Genomic DNA, 24,486 nt, shown 5'->3' on the forward strand with positions numbered 1-24,486 from the left:
TGTCCGACATTCAGTGGAATGTGCGGCCAAGGTGATGGCCACATCTGTGGCGCTCAGACAACACACTTGGCTGTGATCGTCTGGACTTAACTATGATGCCCGTGCTAGGGTCGAGAATCTGCCCTTTGAGGGCTTTAGTCTCTTTTCAGAACAGACTGATGACACGCTCCAGAAAGTTCAGAAGTTGAGGAGCACAGCACGTTCTATGTTGTATGTATCACCGACTACCAAACTGCAGAAAACTGCCGGTGGTCGCCTTATCAGACACAGAGGACCTCTTCCCAGCAACAGTCGCCTTCAGAACGGTCCTTTCGTGCCAACAAATTCCAACCAAGATACAAGTTGGGTGGTCAGCCCAGTAAGCTGGACTTTCAGAAACAGTGCCTGAATATCTCCCAGAAGAAACAATGACTCAGGGAGCTTCAGAACTCACCTGGCCCCATTCTCGGCAAGCTGGGACAAAGTGACTATGGACCAGTGGGTCCTCACAATTATACATTTGGGCTATGCCCTGGAGTTTTGCAAGACAATCCGGTGTTCGGGATTTTGGTGACTCCTTGCACCTCGAGTTGGATCAAGAGGTCACTGCTCTCCTGGAAAAGGATGCTATCGAGAAAGTCGCCAACCCCGACAACTCCAGGTTCTATTCCTGGTACTTTCTTGTGCCAAAGCCAGATGGCGCTCAGCGCCCTATACTAGACCTCAGGGCCCTGAACAAAAATTTGGTCTACAAAAGGTTCCGAATGCTTTTGGTACCAATCATTATGATCATCCTGGAAAAGAACATGTGGATGGTTTCCCTGGATTTAAAAGATTCGTACTATCACATTTCAATGTGCCCTCAGCATTGACGCTTCCTGCAGTTTCAGATCAGGGGGATCCCTTATCAATTCAAGGCCTTGCTATTCAGCCTCACGACCGCACCGAGGATCTTTACGAAATGTCTGACCCTGGTGGTGGCATTTCTGCAGGAGCAAAGTTTGCAGGTGCTGCTGTAACTAGACGATTGGCTCATCGTGGCGAGCACCAGGCGTGCAGTCCTGGGCACCCTCGAGATGTTTGAAGAATAGAATTACTTTTCTAGAGTAGGAGCAAGATGAGGAAAATGCAAATTTAAAAAGTAAACTTGAATAAGTGGCAATACATAAGAATAATGGTTTTAATGCAATTAAAGGGGGAATAACCAAGGGTCATTTTCATAGAACTACTCCCGTAAACCTAATATCTTGTTTTTTTTTAATGGACTTTTAAAATTTCCCACTTCTTGGCATACAGTATGTGTAGTTGTTATTGTATTTGTTTATATTAGTAATGTGTTAAATTTGTCCACTGCTTTAGGCAATTTTCATGGAAGTGTGATATTAAATATATTGTGCCCTTTCTGGCATCCAGCTAAGTTAAGTATGTGAAAGCAATGTACCTTTAACCTATACATAGAATACAAAGCTTGACTCTGTGACCCTAAGCAAGAGTAAGTTAGTTATGTTTAAATTCTGCGGAAACTGACTTTAATGGGACTGAAATTAGTGGTTAGTGGCGACTAACTTGTTGCATTGATTTCAGTAGGATTTAAACATGACTAAATTCCTCTTGGTCAGAGTTTCTTATCTGGGGTTCATGTGGTAGGTCTAGGTGGTCCATGGGAAATTAAATATATAATTAAAGGTAGCTCCACACACACAAGAATTTTAAATCAAACACAGTGATATTTTATTTTTATACATGTTTTAACATTTTTAGTTATACCTTAACTGCTAACAAGAGACACCAGAGTGGAACAGGCTCTACTGTTCGCAGCCTTTCCCAGCAATTCATACAGAAAGGGCTCAGAGCTTTTAATATGCAAATTCTTTGCTGCACTGAAATTAATTTGCTTCCTCATGAGCCAAAATAAAGTTATGGAAAATAATGACCCTGAGTACTTATTCCCCCCCCCTTTTTTTTAACTGGAGTTATGAAAATATATTATATAAATGAGGTGGGGGTCCATGATGATCCATAGGTGCAAAAGGTTTAGGAACCCCTGATCAAGATCAAGGATGATTTATACAAGATACTGACAGCATAATAACTCTTCTTAGATTAAGGCTGTGGTAGCTACATAATTAAAGAGATAACATTCAAATTTCTTTGAACCATAAATAATTGTTTTATTAATGGTATAAGTACCTCAAGATGAGAGCCAGTGTGATATACATAACAGAATGTAGGATTTGCAGTAGGGAGACCTAAGTACAAATTCCTGCTTGGCCATAAAATTCACTGTGTGACTGTAGTCCACTGCAGCCTTGCATACCTTACAGGGTTGTTGTGAAGATAAAACAGGGAAAACCCATGTATTTCCCAAGGAGCCCGATGCTCCTTGGGAAAAGGGCAGGACATACATATAACAAAGACATCCATGCTAATGGCCACACTTTTGTCTTACACCTTGGCTCTGCAAGCCATAAGGAAACTAATTCAATTTTAAAACCAGATGCTATCTTGAGTTTGAAGTTGGCTGCATGAAAACCCCAGGGGCACTAATTAACTATAATGGAAGTTGCAACCTCTAAACAAATTTTGAGGATTTGACAGGGCACATTTGTAGTCTAGCCACATACATCATGCATTTAAGAGTCTGTTTTATTTCATGCCACTTTTAGACTAGTGTAAATTTATTGATTTCAGTGAAGTTATTCCCAATTTCCTCCACTGTGTCTGAAAGACTGGGAAAGACACATATGGAGCCGGTTTCACAAGCTTGCTTTGGTAACCATGTCGTAAAACCTGGCCATGGACCATCTAAATGGGCATACTTGGTCTGTTTCTGGTTTGCATCTACAAGTCACCTAATATGTAGTGTCTGAAGCTGCATGCATTGGTAATCAATCTCCATAGAAGGCAGAGAGTCTATGCTTGCCTAAATAGACATGAAATGGATCCCTAATGTTTTATTAAGGGTGCTCTTTGGCCAGGACTAGCCACTTTCCATTTATCAGCATTGCTATGGTACATATGCTTCTTCTGCTCAGGATCAACAGAGGGCAAAGGAAGGACAGGGAAGCAAGGAAATAACAAACTGTGGAAGGAGGAAGACACACCAATTTTAGTTGGCTTCATTACTGACACAGAGAAGAGGTGAATAGCCTATTGGGGTTCTGGGCTCAATTAAGGGTGTGAAGGGTGTTGAAGTAACCCAGAAGGGTGATGTCATCTATGCCAATTCAAGATGGCGGCTGTAGGGACACACAATGGTATAGTTTGTGATGATGTAATCCACCCCAAACCAAGATGGTGGTCACGTGAACATCTGAGGTGCAAGCCGGCTAATTTGTGGGCTGTCTAAGCCATTTGAACTAAATTGAGTACACTTGCAATGAGTGATGCACAGGGACACCTCAATGGCATAGTTTGTGATGATGTCATCCACACCAATTCAAGATGGTGGATGCGTAAACGTTTGAGGCACAAGTGGGCTAACTTCTTAACCGATTTGAACCAAATTTGCTGCAGCTATAGGGACATCTCAATGGCATAGTTTGTGATGATGTCATCTACCCCAATCCAAGTTGGTGAATGCGTGAATATTTGAGGCACAAGTGGCCTAACTTATAAACTGCTTAACTGATTTGAACCAAATTTGGTACAGCTGTAGGGACATCTCAATGGCATAGTTTGTGATGATGTCATCTACCCCAATCCAAGATGGTGGGCGCATGAACATTTGAGGCGCAAGTGGGCTAACTTGAGGACTGTCTAACTGATTTGAACCAAATTAGGTACAGTTGTAGTGAGTGACACACAAGGACAGCTCAATGGTATAGCTTGTGAAGATGTCACCCACCCTGATTCAAGATGGTGGAACCATAAACCTTTGAAGCATAAGTGAGCTAACTTGTGAACTGCTTTACCAATTAGAAACAAATTCACTACAGCTGTAGGGACACCTTGGGACACCACAATGGCATAGCTTGTGATGATGTCATCCACCCCAAGTCAAGATGGCAAACATGTAAACTTTTGAGGCGCAAGTGCACTAACTTGTGGACAGTCGAACCGATTTGAACCAAATTTGCTACAGCTGCATGGACACATTTGGATGCTCCAATGGTGTAGTTTGTGATGATGTCATCCACCCGGGTCCAAGATGGTGGACATGTGAGCTTTTGAGGCGCAAGTGCACTAACCTGAGGACTGCCTAACCAATTTGAACCATATTTGGTACAGTTGTAGTGAGTGACACACAGGGACACCTCAATGGTACAGTTTGTAAAGATGTCATCCACCTCGATCCAAGATGGTGGACACATGAACATTTGAGATGCAAGAGATCTAACTTGTGAACCCCAATTTGAACCAAATTTAGTCCAGTTGTAGAGACAGTGAAAGGAAAGTAGGCTGATTAGTTCTTACTAGAACAACTTGTTTTTTTCCTGTTGGGATATGCATTTTTTTGTGAAGTACCATTCTTACCATGGAACTTTTAAAAGTGTTGCTATTTTTATCAATAGTCTTCTGTAGCAAGAAAGCTGGAAGGAGATGGATATGTAACAAGCACCACTGATTTGCTGTCTCTCTGCTCTGCTAAAAAGGAAATGTTTCTGGGAAAGACAGTTGATTGAGGACCAAGAAATTGGATATCTGCATAACAGGAGAGTAGAGAGGCTGAAAAATATTTGCTAAGAGGCATGGAAACATAAGGACTTGGGTTGTTCAAGAAGGGGACACACTAAATTGCTTGTTGTGGCCTATGCTTCATTGAATGGGACACAGTCACTTGACAAAGGTTTAAAAGACACTTTGCATCTTTATCAAGGACAGTCAACTTGTTCAAGATGGAGGGTTGTACGCCCGAGTACCCAGATGATCAGGGACTGGGTTCATGTGTAGGGTCACATCCCAGATGGCACATCTTGTATCATCACAAAGCTTATGGAATGTGGAGTGTGCATAGGGAAGGGAGCCTGCCAGGCTGAAAGTGGGTGTGCGAGTCTCTCACTCACTACTTTTAGCTTGGGTAGTGCAATTTCCTGCATGAACTTGCTTCATAAACAGCACACGGAAAAAGTCTAAAAGTTGTGCTTGGAAGACTTCTGCACTGCTTCCAACCTGCCTAGAAATTCCGCATGGCTTTACCCTGCGTGAAACCCCGTGTGTGTGCTATGCTCAGTGGCCCCAGAAAATACATGCCTCTAGTTATGTGAAGTGCCTTCCTGGCTAAGTATTATTTATTATTATTATTATTATTTACATTTATATCCCGCTCTTCCTCCAAGGAGCCCAGAGTGGTGTACTACATACTTAAGTTTCTCCTCACAACAACCCTGTGAAGTAGGTTAGGCTGAGAGAGAAGTGACTGGCCCAGAGTCACCCAGCAAGTCTCATGGCTGAATGGGGATTTGAACTCGGGTCTCCCCGGTCCTAGTCCAGCACTCTAACCACTACAAATTGGATTTCATGCTGGATCGCATATAAAAGAATGAGATGGCAATGAAGTGGTTGAATGGACCGTATCTGTTTGGGCTATCGATAAGGAATGTTGCTGTTGCTGCTACTACAATAAATATTTATATACCACCTTTCAACAAAAGTTATCAAAGCAGTTTACATAGAAAAATTAATATGATGGTTCCCTGTCCAAAACGGGCTCAGTCTAAAAAGAAAGATAAGGTAGACAGCAACAACCTACTTGAGGGGGTTGTTGCTGGATTTGGATAGGGACAGTTACTGTTCCCCTACTAAATATAAGAGACTCACCACTTTAAAAGGTGCCTCTTTGCTCAGTTAGCAGGATACCACTTTGAACACTTCCCTGTGTAAGAAACTCCCTGCAAAAACTAATAATTTAGGGAGAGAGGTTGTAGTCCAGATCTTTGCCCATTGTGCTAGTTTTCTTTGTGCATTTTCCATGTGCATCATGTTTTTAATGTACAAGTACAGTCAGAAATGTGAAGAGGTACAGTCCATTCTAGCACCTCAGCATGCTACCACTTTATTCTGCTGCACGTGCAGATCAGTCTTAAGTGTCTAGAACTTGGATGCTGAAAATTAGTATAGATTTCCCCTTGCTCATGCTCCTCAAGGCGCACTGTAATTTTCACTTGGGGTGTTCATCCAAATAAAAATTGGGAGATGGGGCAAATTATGCCAGGAGTCTAGAGACTTAACTAGATCTTACTGCAGATATGTGGCTGCCACTGAAAACAGCCACCTCGTGTCTCATTTTCTTTTTCTCCCTAGTAGCATTTACTAATACAAAACATGTGACAAGACATCGTCATGCTGCATGTTTCCCCATCCCTTGCTCCACTTAATTGGCTGCTGCTTGCAATGCCTGGGAAACTGGGAGTGTGATGATGCCACATCATGCGTTTTGTACTACCTAGGCACAGCTATGGGGAAGTGGTGGGAAATAAGATGTGGGCCTGCTCTATTGGACAGCCATCCCAAGTCTGCCATCTAGTTTTACTTTAGGTACATAGCACAGGATCACTATATGAGATGACATTCCAAGCCATTTTATATTTCTTGGTAGACACAACAGGACTAATCACCATGTGTGTGTCTTTTTAACAACACAGAGCCAGAATAGATGTTTACTGAGGGACTCTATAACTCTACAGGGATCTGATGGACATGCTGCAACTCCTTTAAGCAGCTGTTAAGGATGTAAAAGGGAGAACCTAAGAGAATTCTTATAAAGCTTAGAAGCCCACAGCTTCTAAACTGCCTGGAGGCACTTTCCCATGTAGCAAAGTATTGCCTGTGGCACTGGGAGTAACAGATGGAAATTTCCAACTTCAGTTAAGTCTCACTCTTAAAATAAAAATAAAAATTAAAAAAAAGCAAAGTTGTGCAACCATCTGTGGCCCAAAGTGAAAGAGAGAAATAGTCTGAGATCAGCCAAGACGGTTTGCTCACGTATGGTGGCACTATAGAACTAGCAGGCTGGTAGGGATTCTGAGGTCAAGAAGTCCAAACTCCAAAGTCCTGCAACAGAGATTCAGTAAACCTTTGAACATTTTTACCCATGAGGTCTAAGTCAGCTCCTGCTTCAATGGGGTTTGTAATACAAATATAAAACCTACATTAGCCAAATTTTTCATTAACAAAAAGAGATTAAGGGCTCCCCCAGGCTTGATTCAGATGGGGCCCACAATTGTGAGAAAAAGTGGGGAAGGGTCAGGGGAAAGTCCTCTCCACCACAAACTCTGAATGTGTTTGTAATTGCAAAACCTCCATGAGGCCCCAATGCCCCTTACTTACTAGTGGCTGCTGCTACTGCTCCAACATGGTGGAGGGAGAGCGTTCTTTTTCTCCTTTTCCCTACAAACCATACTAGAGCCATTCTGCAGCTGCTCTGCATCCTGATCTTCATGTGGGTGGGGGAAGATAGGTTTTAGCCAATAGTAATGTACAAATAAAATATGTTTGAAAGAGAAAAAAATACCTTCGGCAAACTGCACAAAACCAGCAGCCAAAATATTAAATTGTTGAAACATCAACAGTACAGTATCTACATGGTCACCAACAAAGCCTGGAAAAAAGAGGAAAGTTTTCAGTTTGATGTCATCAGCTAGCTAAAACGTGAGTGTGGAAAGTCAGTGTGGTATAGTGGCTAAGAGTGTTGCCTGTGGCACTGAAAGTAACAGTGACTAGTGAGGACTGGGTTCAAATCCCTACTCAACTCTGAAACTGGAATTCTTCAGGTGAATTGGGGTCAGGATGGTGTCAGGGGTTGGCACAGAGGCGTAACTATGGGGGGGGGCAGGGGGGGCACATGCCCCGGGCGCCATCTTTTCTGGTCACGTGGGGGGTGCCGCCATGACAAATATTTTTTTTAATTTTTCAATTTTTTTTTGTTAATACAAATGTTTCCTGCTCAGTGCAGCAGCACTGCAGCAGTCAAGGGAGCGCATCGGCGCCCCCTCCCCCATGAGCGGTCCCTTCCGCGCCGCCCACGCCCCCCCATTGCTTTGCTGGCGCCTGGCGGCCAGTCAGTGGCCTGGCTTGGCGGTGGGCGCTTGTAAGTAAAAACTTAAGTATAATGTAGTATGTTGGGGGGGGCGGGGGGCGCGGGGGGGGGCGCCATTTCAGTGCTTACCCCGGGCGCCTTTTTCCCTAGTTACGCCTCTGGGTTGGCATCATGGGGCAGCTGCTCAGGGCCCTCCGAAGGATCTACTGCTGATCTCAGAGACCGTGTCTGTCTCATAGGCCATAGCCCTTGTGTGGTGCTGGACCAGCTTGCTTGGGGCCCATGGAGAGCAGTTTGGCATGAGGCCCCTGAAACCTGGAGTTGACCTTTCCTGAGCTAGTCACTAAGGCGAGTCTCATGATCAGTGAGAGTCTCGTGATCATGATCGCCGCGGGCGATCATGCACGATCGCCCGCGGAGCCCTGGGTGGCTGGATTGGCTGCCCACACAACTTCCAGTTCCGTCATGGAGCTGGCAGGGGCTGCGGGAAACAGGGCCTGTGCAGACCCCGGAAGTTCCTGGATGCCCTGCACAAGTGTGCGGGGCATCATGGAGAGACCCTCAGAGCCGGGAGGCTCCATTAACCTTGGCTAAGGGGAGGGGGAATTAGGTGGGTTAGCCGTCGGGAGCTGCACACGGCCGCCAAAAAGCGGGCTAGGCTCCCTTAGCCCGCTTTTTAGCAATTGTGAGAATCGCCTCACTCTCTCAGCCTTAGTGACTTTACAGGGTAGTTGTGAGAACAAACCATCCTGGCCTCTTTAGAGGGATGGATAAAAGTATAATAAATATAAAAGCAGGTTAGCAGCCCTTTCTGGAGGCAGCTTTACAAGGGACTTCTCAGTGGTAGCACACCATTGTGAAATTTCCTCCCTGGGAAGATTCAACAGGTTCCCTGTTTCCTGCCTGTGTGCAGGTGAAAGGCAGTTATGGGATGATTTATTTTTCTTCTGTTTAAATTGTTTTTATGCTGTTTTTGCTGCTTCAGTGTTTGTGATTTTTAAATGTTGATTTTTATTATTTTGTAAGTTGCATTAAGTGCACTGGTTGTAAATGAAAACTAGATATACACAATAGATATACAAGCAGGACCACAAATAAAAAGACCCTGATGTAGCAGTGATTCTTGGGGTGCCACTAAAACTGCTGGTTATGCCACATTGAAGGCCATGTTAATCTCCCCATGATACTAATTTCCAAGCTGCTTGCTGCTGTTATCCAAATGTGCTTAGCCTCCCTGGTAGTACAGACCAGTGTAGCGCTATGTGATGATACTTCTGTTTATTAAAATGTCTGCTTTACTCTGAAACTTTTTGGTGCTTGTATTCTAGTTCCTGCTTTAGTTGGCACTTAGATCCACGTGGTTCTGTTGTAGCACTGTCTCTCACATAATCTAGCAAGCCTATATGCTATAGGGACCATACCCTCTCTGTAGGCATTTGAATAATGTCCTGCTTGAATATCTGTTGGATAGCTGCTTGTGTTTGAGTCTCCAGGCTTGGGGTTCTCTCTCGTGACATGCTCAGGAACCTCACAGCATTGTGAGCTCTCCATTTGTGGCACATGGGGACAGGTCACTTAGTTGACAGTGGGCCAGTCACCCCAAATAGATTTGGCTTTTAAAAAGCAAATTGGAAAGGGTATCAGATGAATGCCCTCCCTATGTTGGAATACCCTAAGTAGACTCCAGAAATTAACTAAAGCTGGTTAACTTTCAGTCAAGGGCAGTCTGCACTCAGAGTGAACTGCCTCAGCCTCCCTTTTACTTCATAAAGGATAGCAGCGAGCTAATGCACCAATTAACTGAGCAGGAAGGACGCAGATAAGGCTCACAGAGGTAACTCTCTCCGCTCACAAAAGAGGTAGAGTCAGCAATAAGGACCTCGAGGTGCACCCATTAAAAATACTAATTGGATTATTGGATCCTCCATCCATGCAGATTTCCCCTTCTCACATCTATGCACTCTATTTTCATGACAATCAGCCTTGGCTTGCCTTGGCCATTCACACATTGTTTCATTCAGGAAGAGCGATCAGCAACAACAGAATCCTTGCAGGTTCCATCCAGCACACCTATTCAGCAAAGAAGAGCAACAGGAATGTTGCCCCAGGACATGATCTTGGGTATATAAAGCCCCAATTCCATAATCTAGTGTGCTCCTTTTCAGTCCACTCACACCTTGGAGTTACCAGCAGCTTGGGTGATCTGCTGCTCACACGCCATCATACCAGGCTGTGTCCAGCAATTTGTGCCAATTTCCAGATCAGTTCTCTGGCTGAGCCTGATCTGCCCAATCTTCCTCGCTAACCCTGGAAGTTGGTTCCACAGAGGAGGCACCCTTGTGGATTCACCTCTATTATCTAACCACTCCGGCTTGCTCATTCCTGCTTCTGACCAAGCTGTCCCTGACGAACAAGGTCCCTTGGTTGTTCAGGCAAACCTGAGATTTCTCTGCCAGTAGACGCTCAGGTAATATGAACGTTTGCCTCTTGCTGGGCTCATCTCTATCCCTGCTCCCTTTCATAAATCCAGCCTCCTCCTTCTCTAAAGCCTCTTTCTTCAGCTTGCCTGGGAATTCCTACATTTATGTCTATATACTAAAATGCCTCTTTGCAGTTGAACGTATCTTTAATAGGATTGAAACCACACATTTCTTTCCATTCTACCTCTCCCTTCAGTAAACCCCTTTTTTTAATTTTTGAAACTTCAACCTTGCCTCAGTCCAGTTATTTTCTGGTTCCACAACTTTGGGTAAATTTAATCTGAGATGGAACTGTTCCTTTCTGAGCTGATTTCCCCATGCAATCCCAAACACAAATCTCTCTGGGGCAGTTCCATTAACAGCAAAATCACTACTCCTTACTCCGTCCACCACCAGGATTGCTGGTTGGAGGTGAAGCTGTCCATCTGGGACACTCTCACAGCAGCCCAGATCTTCCTGGCCCAAGGAATCAGGTGATACCAGAGACAGAGAGTCATTCCAGTGCAACATGTTTGATGCAAAGCTCAAATTTCTTCTGCCTCCCCTCATTCTGGTCAATTTCTGGTTCTTGCTAGGGAAGACCAAATAATAAGACCACATTCTGACTTCCCAGGGAAATCCAGGGGCAGGGCAGTGGGGAGGCTAGAGATCTCTCACCATGAATGATCAAGACATCATTTTATGTTTATCACTATATTGATGTGAGTCTCACGATCAGTGAGACTCGCCAGATGGGGTTAGGCGGAGAGAGCAGGCATAGCCCACTCTCCCTGAAGACGAGTAAGCCTGCAGCCATGGGTGGCTGGATCGGCCGCCCCCACGACTGCCAGCTCCATCATGGAGCTGGTGGGGGCTGTGGGGATCCAAGGCCACACGGCCCCTGGTAGTTCCAGGATGCCTCACGCGAATGTGTGGGGCATCCTGGACAGACCCCCAAGCCTGGGAAGCTGGTTGGGGGTCTACTAGTGTGTTACACCCCTGCTAACTTGGCAAAGAGGCACCTTTGAACGTGGTGATTATTTAGCAGGGGGAGAGTAACTGGCCCTATCCCTCCCCAGCACAGTACATCCAGTGACTGTTGCTGGTGTCTATCTTATGTTTCTTTTTAGATTGTGAGCCCTTTGGGGACAGGGATCCATCTTATTTATTTATTATATCTCTGTGTAAACCACCCTGAGCCATTTTTGGAAGGGTGGTATAGAAATCAAAATCATCATCATCATCATCATCATCATCATCATCGCAGCTCAGGTGGAAGCTCAGGTCACAGCTCAGGTCACAGCTCAGGTGGAAGAGGAATGGTGCAAGTCCATCAAACAGTAGAGGAGGAGAAAAGAGGCCTTGAAGAATATATCAAGGACAGTGAAGAAGATGCACTTCAAATGGTCAATAACGAGAAACTATTCAACACCAATGAAACAAAACAGGCCTACAAGAAAGAACAAGTCAAGAACCGAGCAGAAAAATGGAGAAATAAGCCCCTGCATGGTCAATATTTACACAATATAAGTGGAAAATCAGACATCACCAAGACCTGGCAATGGCTTAAGAATGGCAACTTGAAGAAAGAAAGAGAGGGTTTAATACTGGCTGCACAAGAACAGGCACTAAGAACAAATGCAATAAAAGCAAAAGTCGAAAAATCCACAACAAACAGCAAGTGCCGCCTTTGTAAAGAAGCAGATGAAACAGTGGACCACCTAATCAGCTGTTGTAAAAAGATCGCACAGACTGACTACAAACAAAGGCATGACAAGGTAGCAGGGATGATACACTGGAACATCTGCAAAAAATACAAGCTACCTGTAGCCAAGAATTGGTGGGACCATAACATTGAAAAAGTTGAAGAAAATGAAGATGTAAAAATATTATGGGACTTCCGACTACAAACAGACAAACATCTGCCACACAATACACCAGATATAACTGTAGTCGAGAAGAAAGAAAAACAAGTCAAAATAATCGACATAGCAATACCAGGGGATAGCAGAATAGAAGAAAAAGAAATAGAAAAAACCACCAAATACAAAGATCTACAAATTGAAATTGAAAGGCTGTGGCAGAAGAAGACCAAAATAATCCCAGTGGTAATTGGCGCCCTGGGTGCAGTTCCAAAAGACCTTGAAGAGCACCTCAACACCATAGGGGCCACAGAAATCACCATCAGCCAATTACAAAAAGCAGCTTTACTGGGAACAGCCTATATTCTGCAACGATATCTATAACCATTGACAATAAAATCCTGGCATCCCAGGTCCTTGGGAAGGACTCTATGTCTGGATAAAACAAACCAGTCAATAACACCTGTCTGACTGTGTAAACAAGAAATAATAATACTATATAATATAATAATAATAATAATAACGGAGCACTCACTCTGTTAACCTCAGCTAAGGGGAGGGGTAGTTTTGGCGGTTTGCTAGGGCTGGGAATCTCCTAGGGTTGGATTGCTGGCTGGCTGGCAGTGTTTGTGTCTTTGCCAGAGGAGAAGCCTGAGTAGGGGATTCATTAATTCCAAGCTGTGGCATGACACATGGCAAGAATAAGGCGAGTACTACCTAACCTTTGTAATTTTCTTGGAGAACAATACTAAAAACCATTAATTAGCTTACAACTGTACCCAGTACCTAGCTTCAAACCCCATATACTTTAAATACCCAATAATAGAGTAGTATGCCAGCAGGGGAGGGGCTGCTTCCCAGTGTATTGCAAGAAATGTCGCATGTATGACTATCTGCCTGATGGGCAGAAGTTGTGGGTGTTGCTCAGTGCAAAGAGCTCTTGGATCTCAGGGAACAAGTTCATTCCCTTGAAGCCAAGGTAGCTGACCCGGAGAAGCTCAGGGAAGCAGAGAGGTGTGTGGATGAGACCCTCAGGGACATGGCAGAGGCATCCCAATCCCAAGCTGACGGTGCTCCTGCTGTCAAGGAGAATGAGGGTCTCAGGGAAGGAGGGCATCAGTCTGAGGAAGAGGGAAACACTCCCTTAGCAGGGACCACTTTCTTGGGTGATGTGCCCATATCCTCTCGCACAGAGGATACTCCTCCAGGGGGTAGGGACCTCTTAGTAGTGGGTGATTCAATCATTAGGGGCATAGGGAGATGGGTCTGTGACTCGCGTGTAGACCACGCGGTGACTTGCCTGCCTGGTGCGAAGGTTGCGGACCACACACTGTGTCTAGGTAGGTTGGGCAGTGCTGAGGAGGAGTCAGCTGTCGTGGTGCACATTGGCACCAACGAAGTTGAGAAATGCAGTCGTGAGGTCCTGGATGCCAAATTTAGGCTGCTAGGTAGCATACTGAAGTCCAGGACCACCAGGGTAGCATTCTCTGAAGTGCTACCTGTTCCACACACAGGGACAGCAAGACAGGCAGAGCTGAGGGGTCTCAGTGTGTGGATGAGACAGTGGTGCCGGGAGGAGGGGTTTAGATTCATTAGGCACTGGGATACATTTTGGGAAAAGCGAAGCCAGTACAAAAGTGACAGGCTTCACTTGAACCAAAATAGAACCAGACTGCTGGCACTAAAAATCAAGAAGGTCGCAGAGCAGTTTTTAAAATGACGCCTGGGGGGATTGCCGACAGGAACAGGGGGGTATCTGCTTTGGCCAGCAAAATTTCCTAAGGTGTGAGGGTGAACATGTTTTGGATAAACCAGAAGGGGACAGGGTAGAGCAGAAGGAAATGCAGGACAGCTTTCCAAATGGGTCAAATGATGGTAAGGGGGATAGCACACACCAGCACCAGGTGAGGGATCCAGCATATAGGTGTCTGTATACCAATGCCAGAAGCCTCCGAGCCAAAATGGGTGAGCAGGAGTACTTGGTTACTAATGAAAACATAGATACAGTGGGTGTAACATAAACCTGGTGGAATGGTGCAAACCAGTGCAACACGATTATTCCTGGATATAAACTCTATAGAAGGGACAGGGAGGGGAGGGTTGCGGGAGGAGTGGCACTGTATATCAAAAAAGGGATGGATTCCAATAAGCTAGAAAACCTAGGTGGACCAGAGTCCTCCACAAAATCATTATGGGTAACATTACAAGGACTGAAAGGAAATGTGTTACTAGGGACATGCTATCGCCCTCTGGATCAAAGCACTGAGAGTGTCCTGGAGTTGGAGAAACAAATAAGAGAAGCGTCAAAGAGAGAGAAGGCAGTAATAATGGGTGACTTCAACTACCAACACACAGACTGAGTAAATTCACATTCAGGTAATGAGAGAGTCCAAATTTCTAGATGTGCTAAATGACTGTGACTTAGAACAGTTATTCGTGGAACCAACCAGAGAGATGGCAACTTTGGATTTAATCCTGTGTGGTGCCCAGGAGCTGGTGCGAAATGTCAGAGTTCCAGAACCATTGGGTAGCAGTGACCGTAGTGTGACCCAATTCAGCATATATGCGAGTGGAGAATTGTCAAGGAAGTCCAACGCATTCAGAAGAGGAAACTTCTCAAAAATGAAGGGACTAGTAAGAAAGAAGTTGAAAGGGAGAGTCAGGAGGGTCAAATCACTCCAGAAAGCATGGAACTTATTTAAAACCACAGTAATAGACAGTTGGAATGTATACCAAGAAGGAGGAAAAGTACCACCAAGTTCAGGAGGATGCCAGCATGGCTAACAAGTAGAGTCAGGGAAGCTATAAAAGGGAAGAAGACTTCCTTCAGAAAATGCCCAAATGAAGAGAACAGGAAGGAACATCAACTCTGGCAAAAGAAATGCAAGGACACAATAAGGGATGCAAAGAGAGTGTTTGAGGAGTAGCTAGAAGTGTCAAGTGGAATAACAAAATCTTCTTTAAATATATCAGAAATAGAAAACCTGCCAGGGAGGCGGTTGGACCCTTAGATGATGAGGGTGTGGAAAGGATTATTAAGGAGGATAAGGAGATTGTAGAGAAGCTGAATGAGTTCTTTGCATCTGTCTTCATGGCAGAGGATACTGACCATATACCCTCTCCAGAATTGAGTTTTTCAGGTTTAGCGGCTGAGGAACTGGGTGAATTTGAGGTGACAAGGGAAGATGTTCTAAACTGTCTTGAAAAACTAAAAATTAACTCATCGCCAGGGCCAGATGGCATCCACCCAAGAGTTCTAAAGGAACTCAAATGTGAAATTGCCGATCTCCTAGCAAAAATATATAACTTGTCCCTACAATCAGGCTCTGTACCAGAGGACTGGAAAGTAGCCAATGTGACTCCAATTTTCAAGAAGGGATCCAGGGGGGATCTGGGAAATTACAGGCCGGTCAGCTTAACTTTGGTGCCAGCTAAATTGATGGAAAGCATACTTAAAGACAAAATTGTTAAACATATAGAAGAATAGGCCTTGTTGAAGGAGAAGCAGCATGGCTTCTGCAAGGAAATGTCTTGCCTCATTTAAGAGTGACAACAGGCATGTGGATAAAGGTGATCCGGTTGACATAGTATACTTCGACTTCCCAAAAGCTTTTTATAAAGTTCCCCACCAAAGGCTCTTGAGTAAACTTAGAGTCATAGAATAAGGGGACAGGTTCATGTGTGAATTGGTAACTGGTTGAGGAACAGGAAACAGAGAGTAGAAATAAATGGACAGTTTTCACAATGGAGGTAGGTAGGAAGTGGGGTCCCCCAGGGATCGGTACTGGGACCAGTGCTCTTTAACTTGTTCATAAATAATCTAGAAGTTGGGGTGACCAGCAAAGTGGCCAAATTTGCTGATGACACTAAACTATTTAGGGTAGTGAAATCTGCAACAGATTGTGAGGAACTCCAAAAAGATCTCTCCAAACTGGGGGAGTGGATGACAAAATGGCAAATACCATTTAAATGCCAATGCCAAATGCCAATGTAATGCACATTGGGGCAAAAAACACCAACTTCACATATACGCTGATGTGATCTGAGCTGTTGGTGACTGACCAGGAAAGAGATCTTGCGGTTGTGGTGGACAGCTCATTGAAAGTGTCAACTTAGTGCACGGCAGCTGTGAAAAAGGCTAATTCCATGCTAGGAATCGTTAGGAGGAGGATTGAAAATAAAAATGCTAATATTATAATGCTCTTATACAAATCTATGGTGTGGTCACATCTGGAGTACTGCGTACAGCTTTGATCATTGTATCATAAGAAGGATATTGTAGAACTGGAAAAGGTGCAGAAGAGGTCAACCAAAATGATCAGGGGCCTGGAGCAGCTTCCTTATGAGGCTAGGCTACAGCATCTGGGGCTCTTCACCTTGGAAAAAAAGGTGACTAAGGGGAGACATGATTGAAGTGTATAAAATTATGCATGGAGTGGAGAGGGTCGACAAAGAGAAAAAAACTTTCTCTCACACACACAACACTAGAACCAGGGGTCACTCCATGAAACTGAAGGTTGGGAAATGTAGGACCGACAAGCGGAAGTACTTTTTCACACAGTGCATAATTAATCTATGGAATTCCTTGCCATGGGATGTGGTGATGGCCACCAGCTTGGATGGCTTTAAAAAGGGTTTAGACAGATTCATGGAGAACAGGTCTATCAATGGCTACTAGTCTGATGGCTGTGGGCCATCTCCAGCCTCAGAGGCACGATGCCTCTCAATACGTTGCAGGGGAGCAACAACAGGAGAGAGGGCATGCACATACTTCTTGCCTGTGGGCTTCTCAGAGGCATCTGGTGGGCCACTGTGTGAAACCGGATGCTGGACTAGATGGGCCTTGGGCCTGATCCAGCAGGGCTGTTCTTATGTTCTTATGAACTACCCAGGGTGGTATATAAATGTACTAACTAACTAACTAAATTAATTTCTTATTATAGTCAGTGACCAGCAACCAGAAAATAAAATGGAAAATTAAAGTTAAAGTCAAACCAAACCAAAACAGGATTGGGTAATAGTATCTAAACATATACATACAGAGGTCTCAGTCACAATTCATCAACTGCTCTCTTCTCCGTTTGCATGCTGTGGCACAGAATCTTGCTACCCCAGCTGTAACTGCTGTATACTGGTCTGCCAGAAGGAAGGAAGTGTAAGACTGTTTGGATCAACCTGGCATGCTTTGTGGTTCAGTCCAGGCAATGCGAATGTCCCTATAATATAAACAGTATAAAAGCACCTGTGAGATGGACTTGATATTGCCCGAACCGCATGGACATAGCCAGATCCTGAGTGGTATTCTCTTAAATTTGCCATCCAGAATGGCAGAAGGCAGGGCATTAAACTGCGCCAGTAAGAACGCTTTCCTTTGATTTAGAGTGGTCACATTTTGTAAGGTATGCTGCTTGCTGAAGGTACATAAGAACAGCCTTGCTGGATCAGGCCCAAGGCCTATCTAGCCCAGCATCCTGTTTCACACAGTGGCCCACCAGATGCCGCTGGAAGCCTACAGGCAGGAGTTGAGGGCATGCCCTCTCTCCTGCTGTCACTCCCCTTCAACTGGTACTCAGAGGCATCCTGCCTTTGAGGCTGGAGGTGGCCTATAGCCTTCCAGCTAGTAGCAGTTGATAGACCTCTCCTCCATGAAGTTATCCAAACCCCTCTCAAAGCCATCCAGGTTGTTGCTGTCATCACATCTTGTGGCAGAGAATTCCACAAGTTGATTATGTGTTGTGTGAAAAAGTACCTCTGTTTGCTGGTACTATGAGAAGCCACTTGGAATGCTGCTTAGGTTAACAAGACTTAAATCAGATTGGTTCTTCATATCCACAATATATTGTTTAATAATTTCTTTGGCAGTATCATGTCCCAATGAAAGTAGATATTGTGGAGAAAGGCCGTATCTACCCAGTTTGTCATGAAGGCTCTTACACCAATTGGAATGGAACTCATCTTTCAGTACCAGGGAGGCTAGCCCCCTGATGGCAAAAATATAATTTGAGCCAGTAATTAAATGTGTGAAGCCACCCCTGGGCCCCAATTCTGGTTAAACCCACCTCTAAGCATAAGATGGCAAAAATAAATACATAAATTGTGGCATTTCTGGGGGTGGGGTGATGAGTCATGGCCTCAGAGCAAACTGCCCTGCTCCGCACAGCATGGAGCAAAGCTGATCATGTGGGAGCATGGAGCGTGCTCCCATGAGGAGAACAATGATCATCTGGGAAGATTCTCAAACAATGCTTGGGAAGCCTTCCCCCTGCCTGCCCAGTAGGTCATGTGGATGCCCCCCCTAAGTAAATGGTTTCTTGTTCAAATAGATACTGAGAGTAGGACAGTATTCAGAAGATGGAAAGAGATGGGGAAACTGAAGCAGGATACCACTAAACATGAGTGATCTTAGCCACTTCCAAATGTAAAATTCAAACATTACACATGGAGTGATGGGAGAGGGGAAAGTACAGTTTTTGCTTTGACCATCTCCCCTTTCCTGACACACAGAAACAAGACTTAGTAATTACATTTTTGTATCCCAACTATTCCATAGAGAAATATTCCATGGAGAAATTCCAGGTGCACCTAATATGCCCGCAGTCATATGCTGCAAATAAAAACAGCAAAAGAGTAAGATCTCACACCTTCAATCGTAGTAACACCACCAAAACAGTTCTGTAATGGTTAACCATTTGGAAAACTAAGAACAAGCCATTTAAGCTATTGCTGAAAGGCAATTTCAGCCACACTTTGTCATAGCCTGTTCATTAATACAGGGGCACAAAAACAAATTAGGTCATCGCAAAATTATGTTGGCTATATCACTTGCATTCGGCGTGTAACATTTGCCAGACACCTCTGGGTATTACCTTGCCAATAAAGCTCATAAGCAAAAGCTGAACACATGCCAACTGTGTAAGACAAGAGTGTATCACCAGCACTTAGCCTTACTTGGGGATCCTGGCTTATGAAACGAGCTTATAAAATTAATAAAGCCATAGGGTTTGAAAGAGAACAATCAAGTCTACCTCAACTGATGCTCCCCCTCCCCCATAAAGGGAATCAACGCTCTAATGTGCTGCAAGAGAAGATTAGAAATAATAAAACATTCCAGTAGGATTTCCATAGAAGGCAGAATATAAGTTACACAACCTCCAACATTTCATAGTTGGAAACAGGAACATGTGTAGTAACACCCATATTTTCATGCTCAGAATCTCAATCTCAATCTCCTTCTCAATTACATATTGAGAAGATTGTGGAATGCGCTCCCTGCTGAGATACGATCCTCCCCATCTCTGGCAATTTTCAAAAGACACCTGAAAACCCATCTTTTCACCCAAGCTTTCTCAGCTTCCTAAATTTTGGGGTTTTTAATATCTGGTCTATTTTAAAATTCAAAATCCAATTTTGGGGTTTTTGATCACTGTAATTGTTTAATTGTTGTTTTAAAATGTTTTTAAATTGTTAATTGTTATATTGTTTTTTAATTTGTTTTAGCTCTTTACTGTTTTAGTGGTTTGTTTTAATTGTAAACCGCCCTGAGCGATTTTGGAAGGGTGGTATACAAATCAAATAAATAATAATAATATTGCTAAAGGCTCTTCTCCCATCTCTCCCTTCTGAACATTTTATACTGTATGTTTATTAATTGCACTAGCTTGTCATGCACTGGCTTCTGGAACCGAGTATGTTGCTAAACTGACCATAACTTTCCTAAAAACCTTTAAACTGCCCAGAGATTTTATATGGGACGGTGTATATATAAATGTGACAAGTAAATCAAATGCTTCCACTCCCAATAAATCTGGTTGCACTTCATAGGATTGCTGCAACTACAACATATTCAGCAACATTTATAACCTGAATGGGAGGTTATGGAGTGATGGAAGGGAAGCACTACACATGCTGTACCCATATAGGTTCATTCATATGTATATGTACTAAAGTCGAGGTGCATCTGTGACCCACTCAGACTTAACTTAGATACCCATGGAGGAAGCTCTAGTGTGTATACATGTACACTAACACATATTTTAAAAATGCATCTTTAACGTCTCCTCAAAAGTCAAAATAAAGATAACATTTCATCAGTTATCTGACAATATATACTGGCCCTGATAAATGGAGTCAGCTGGAATAAATGAAATGGTCTCAATATTCTTCACAATAGACCTTAATATATTTTATGGTGGTTGTAAGATGTTGTCTGGTTGTTGACTACAATAAACTCTAGTTCTGATTTACAATAGACCTGTAAAATAGACAGTATATGTATGCATTATTTTAGAGTTTCTAAAATCTTGCCATCCCAGTTGTAGGCATCTCATGGTGACTTACAGAATTTTTTTGTTGAAAGCGAACCCTGCCCCCAATTACAGCAAAGTAAAATAACAAAATAAAATTAAAAGCCAAAGAAGAACCAGAAATAACCAATGAGAGACAACAGGCCCTGCCGCCCAAGTTCAGCTCTGCTAACCAAAGCCTGGCAAAACTGTCTTCAACAGTATATACAGTAAGTAGTAGTAGTGGGTGACAAAAGGCTGATGAGCTGGGAGATGGTATGATTAACCCCATATTGTAGATGGGGAAGCTGAGATCAAGACACAGTGGTGTGTCTAAGGCCACCTATCCCGAGGAGTCAAGTGGGCAGTTCACATGATCTTCTTTAGGGTAGGAGGAGAAGCCTCCTACTCTAACTCGAGAGCTGTGCACACTTCCATTGGCTGATCATGTGTCAGTTAGAAACAAGGTTGGAGCTTTGGTTGTGAACTAAGCCCCAGCTGGGCAGGACAAGCACACTGGTCTTGTGGTAAAGGTAAAGTGTCGGTGTCGACTCCTGGCAACCACAGAGCCCTGTGGTTGTCTTTGGTAGAATACAGGAGGGGTTTACCATTGCCATCTCCCATGCAGTATGAGATGATGCCTTTCAGCATCTTCCTATATTGCTGCTGCCTGGTATAGGTGTTTGGAAAACATACCAGCAGGGATTCGGCAGCCTCTGGCTTGCTAGTCAAGTTATTTCCCCGCTATGCCATTAGGTGGCTTGGTCTTGTGGTAGCAAGCATGAATTGTCCCCTTTGCTAAGCAGGGTCTACCCCGGTTTGCATTTGAATTCCCAGACTAAATGTGTGAACACTGTAAGATACTCCCCTTAGGGGATGGGGCCGCTCTGGGAAGAGCACCTGCATGCTTGTATGCAGAAGGTTCTGGCACCCTAAGCCACATCCCCTGCAGATACAGGGGGTGTGGCTTAGGCTGCTGGAACCTTTGACAATACTGGGTAGATAATACTGAGCTAGATGTACCCTTGGTCTTCCTATGTACCTAGATTCAATCTCCAGCTTCAGAATGAGATAGAAAGAAAAATCATCCTACTCAGCTGGGGCTTAGCTTGCAATCAAGCTCCCAGCCTCTGACCTTGTTATTAACTGACACACAATCAGGAAATGGAAGGGCATTCAGCTCCCAAATTAGGTCAGGAGGTTTGAACCAGGAAATTCCTGGTTCCTTGGTAACTCTCATTATGTTGCATACTAGCCTTCAAATGAGACACATCTCTATACATCCTCTGCTAACTGAGCAAAGAGGCACCTTTTTAGTGGTGATTCTCTTTATTGAGCAGGGGAAGAGCAACTGGTCTTATTTAAAGTGGCTGTTGCTGGTGTCTTATGTATCTTTTTTTAGATTGTGAGCTCTTTGGAGACAGGGAGCCGTTTTAGCTATTTTGTTTATTTACCTAACTGTTTGTAAACCTCTTTGGGAAACTCTTGTTGAAAAATGGTATATAAATATTCGAACATGGATGTCACTTCCATGTAATAAATGGAGTAACTCCATCATATGTTAATAATGGGTCTCTTTAATTGTATCTGCACATGATGGGGCCCCCTGGCCTCCCTGCTACATATGCATTCATGACATGTGACATACGCCATGTGAGATTGACACAATGTCCTCTTCGAAAGTGACTTCCGTGTGTAAAATGGTCCTGTGTTCACTACCTTTCCATCTGCTTTTCGTTTACTTAGGGAAAGTGTTCTCCACATGCTAAAGGACATGCGAAAACTCTTAACCAAATTGACAGAAAAAACCACACTATCTTGACACTGTTGCTACTGCTACCTACTTTTTATTACAGGGATGGTCGGTTGCAAAATTCCACATTTTAAGAGCTGTCCCTTGCATTAAACACTCACATTCAGTAGCTTCTTTCTTCTTCTCTTAGTTCTTTTTTAGTAGCACTGAAGAAAACACGAACTTTCTCACCTTTCTATATGCTTGCCTTTTTTTCTGCCAAGTATTGTATTGCCTTTTTTCCCAGAATTACCTCCTTTTCTTTGAATCTTAAAAGTTTGATTATAGAAGACCAATGAGGTTTCTAAGCCAATGAACCAGGGGCAAGAGACCCAGGTGCCCTCTGCATTTCAGAAGTCTCAATTTCCTCACTATTCAAAACGGCTTTCAACTTATTCTTTTTAAACAAAGTCCATAAAAGTAAGCTTTAGAAATTCCTCCTTCCTATAGCCCCTCTGCCAAATGTTCTTTGGGTTGTCTATGTAGCTGTAGCTTTCCCCATCTCTTGGAAGTCTTTGGCACATTTGTGTTTTAGCTTAAACTTTCACCATCAGTGAAATTATGACAACTGATATACTCATTATAGAAACATCAGCTGATGGGCATCAGTAAAGACTGTTCATTTGTGTTCTTTAAGCTTGCTATATTTCTAGGGCAGTGATTCATAAGCAGTGTGTGCTTCAAGAGCGGTGGAAATGTGTAGAAGGAAAGTGACGCCATTGCTTGCAATCTGTCTTTGCCTTTTCTCCCAAAGTTGGCCTGGATATTGAGACAAGGACAATTTTTCCTCCACAGACACACAGAAGCAGGAAAAACATGGTCCTAAAAGATGGTATTAGCATACTCCTGGAAGCATAAGAGCAGTATGCTCCAGCAGCCCTAGAGGGCCACCATATACAACCAGTTGTGTCGCATTTCACTTGGTAGGTCAGAGGGTGTGCATACTTGACATATGCCATCTCAATAATCCTTGCAATAGCCCTAACAACAACAACTACTACTACCACCACCACCACCACCACCACCAGGCTAGTAGTAGCCTAGTAGTAGTAGCTAGGCTAATGGGGTTATCTCTGTATTATACAGAAGTGGGAGCTGAAGTCTAAGGCCAGCCAGTGAGTTCATGGCTGAGTTGAGATTGGAACTGGAGATGCCCCAGGTCATAGCTCATGCTCTTAACCACTATGGCTCGCAAAATTGGCTCTCCAGCTGTTGTTGAATGACAACTCCCATCATCCTCAGCCACAATTTATTATGGGTGGGGATGATGGGAGTTGAAGTACAATAACTGTGGGAGAGACTAGGTTTTCTACCCCTGCACTATGTGATATTTGTTCACATCAGTATTTCAAAGCAGGCAGGTCAATAGCCAATTGTCTGCTTGCCTGTAGTGAGTAAGAAGATGATGAATATTTCAACAAAAGTTCCCAAGGCGAAACCATAGCGAAACCATTTCCCATAGAGAAATAAAAATAAACCCTAACCGCTCCCTGTCCCCAAAGGGCTCACAATCGAAAAGTGCCTCCATGTGACTAGGCAATGTGACAAAATGGCTTATATTAATGTGTGTGCATAATCAATCTAGTAGACAAATCTTGGGTTGGTAACTTTTATGGACTTTACTTGCAAGGTTGTTTTAAAACCTAGTTGGTCTATTAAACATTAACTTACATGTAAAATAATTCTCATTTCCAAAATTACTCATGTAAAAAGGCTGTTTTCACATTCTATGGTTTTACCTGGAATAATATTACCAACATGAAATTAGGCATATTGTGCCCCAGGAAATGGCCCAAGTATACATCGGAAAAGATTAAAGCTAGCGGGGCAGATTTGCTCATTGAATGTTATTTTTACTTATTGCATTCAGATTGCTTTCTTGGCACTTGATGCTCAGCAGTACCAGAATGAAGAGCTAGTGTGATTCAAGTCTTGGCAGCATCCCAGCATTCCAATTCTTAAGCCATTCTTTAGCTGAATTTTTATCAATGGCTGCATTCATTCGTGGTGCTTAACTATAAAAGAATGAAGAAATGGGAAGGGAGAAGCTGCTTGTGAATTAAAGGCTTGAGGGTGGAGTTCATTCAGAAATAAATCAAGTTTAGGAACTGCAAAATGGACAGAAGGATTTCAA

This window comes from Hemicordylus capensis, chromosome 6 (assembly GCF_027244095.1).
Source record: "Hemicordylus capensis ecotype Gifberg chromosome 6, rHemCap1.1.pri, whole genome shotgun sequence".
Classification (NCBI taxonomy): Eukaryota; Metazoa; Chordata; class Lepidosauria; order Squamata; family Cordylidae; genus Hemicordylus; species Hemicordylus capensis.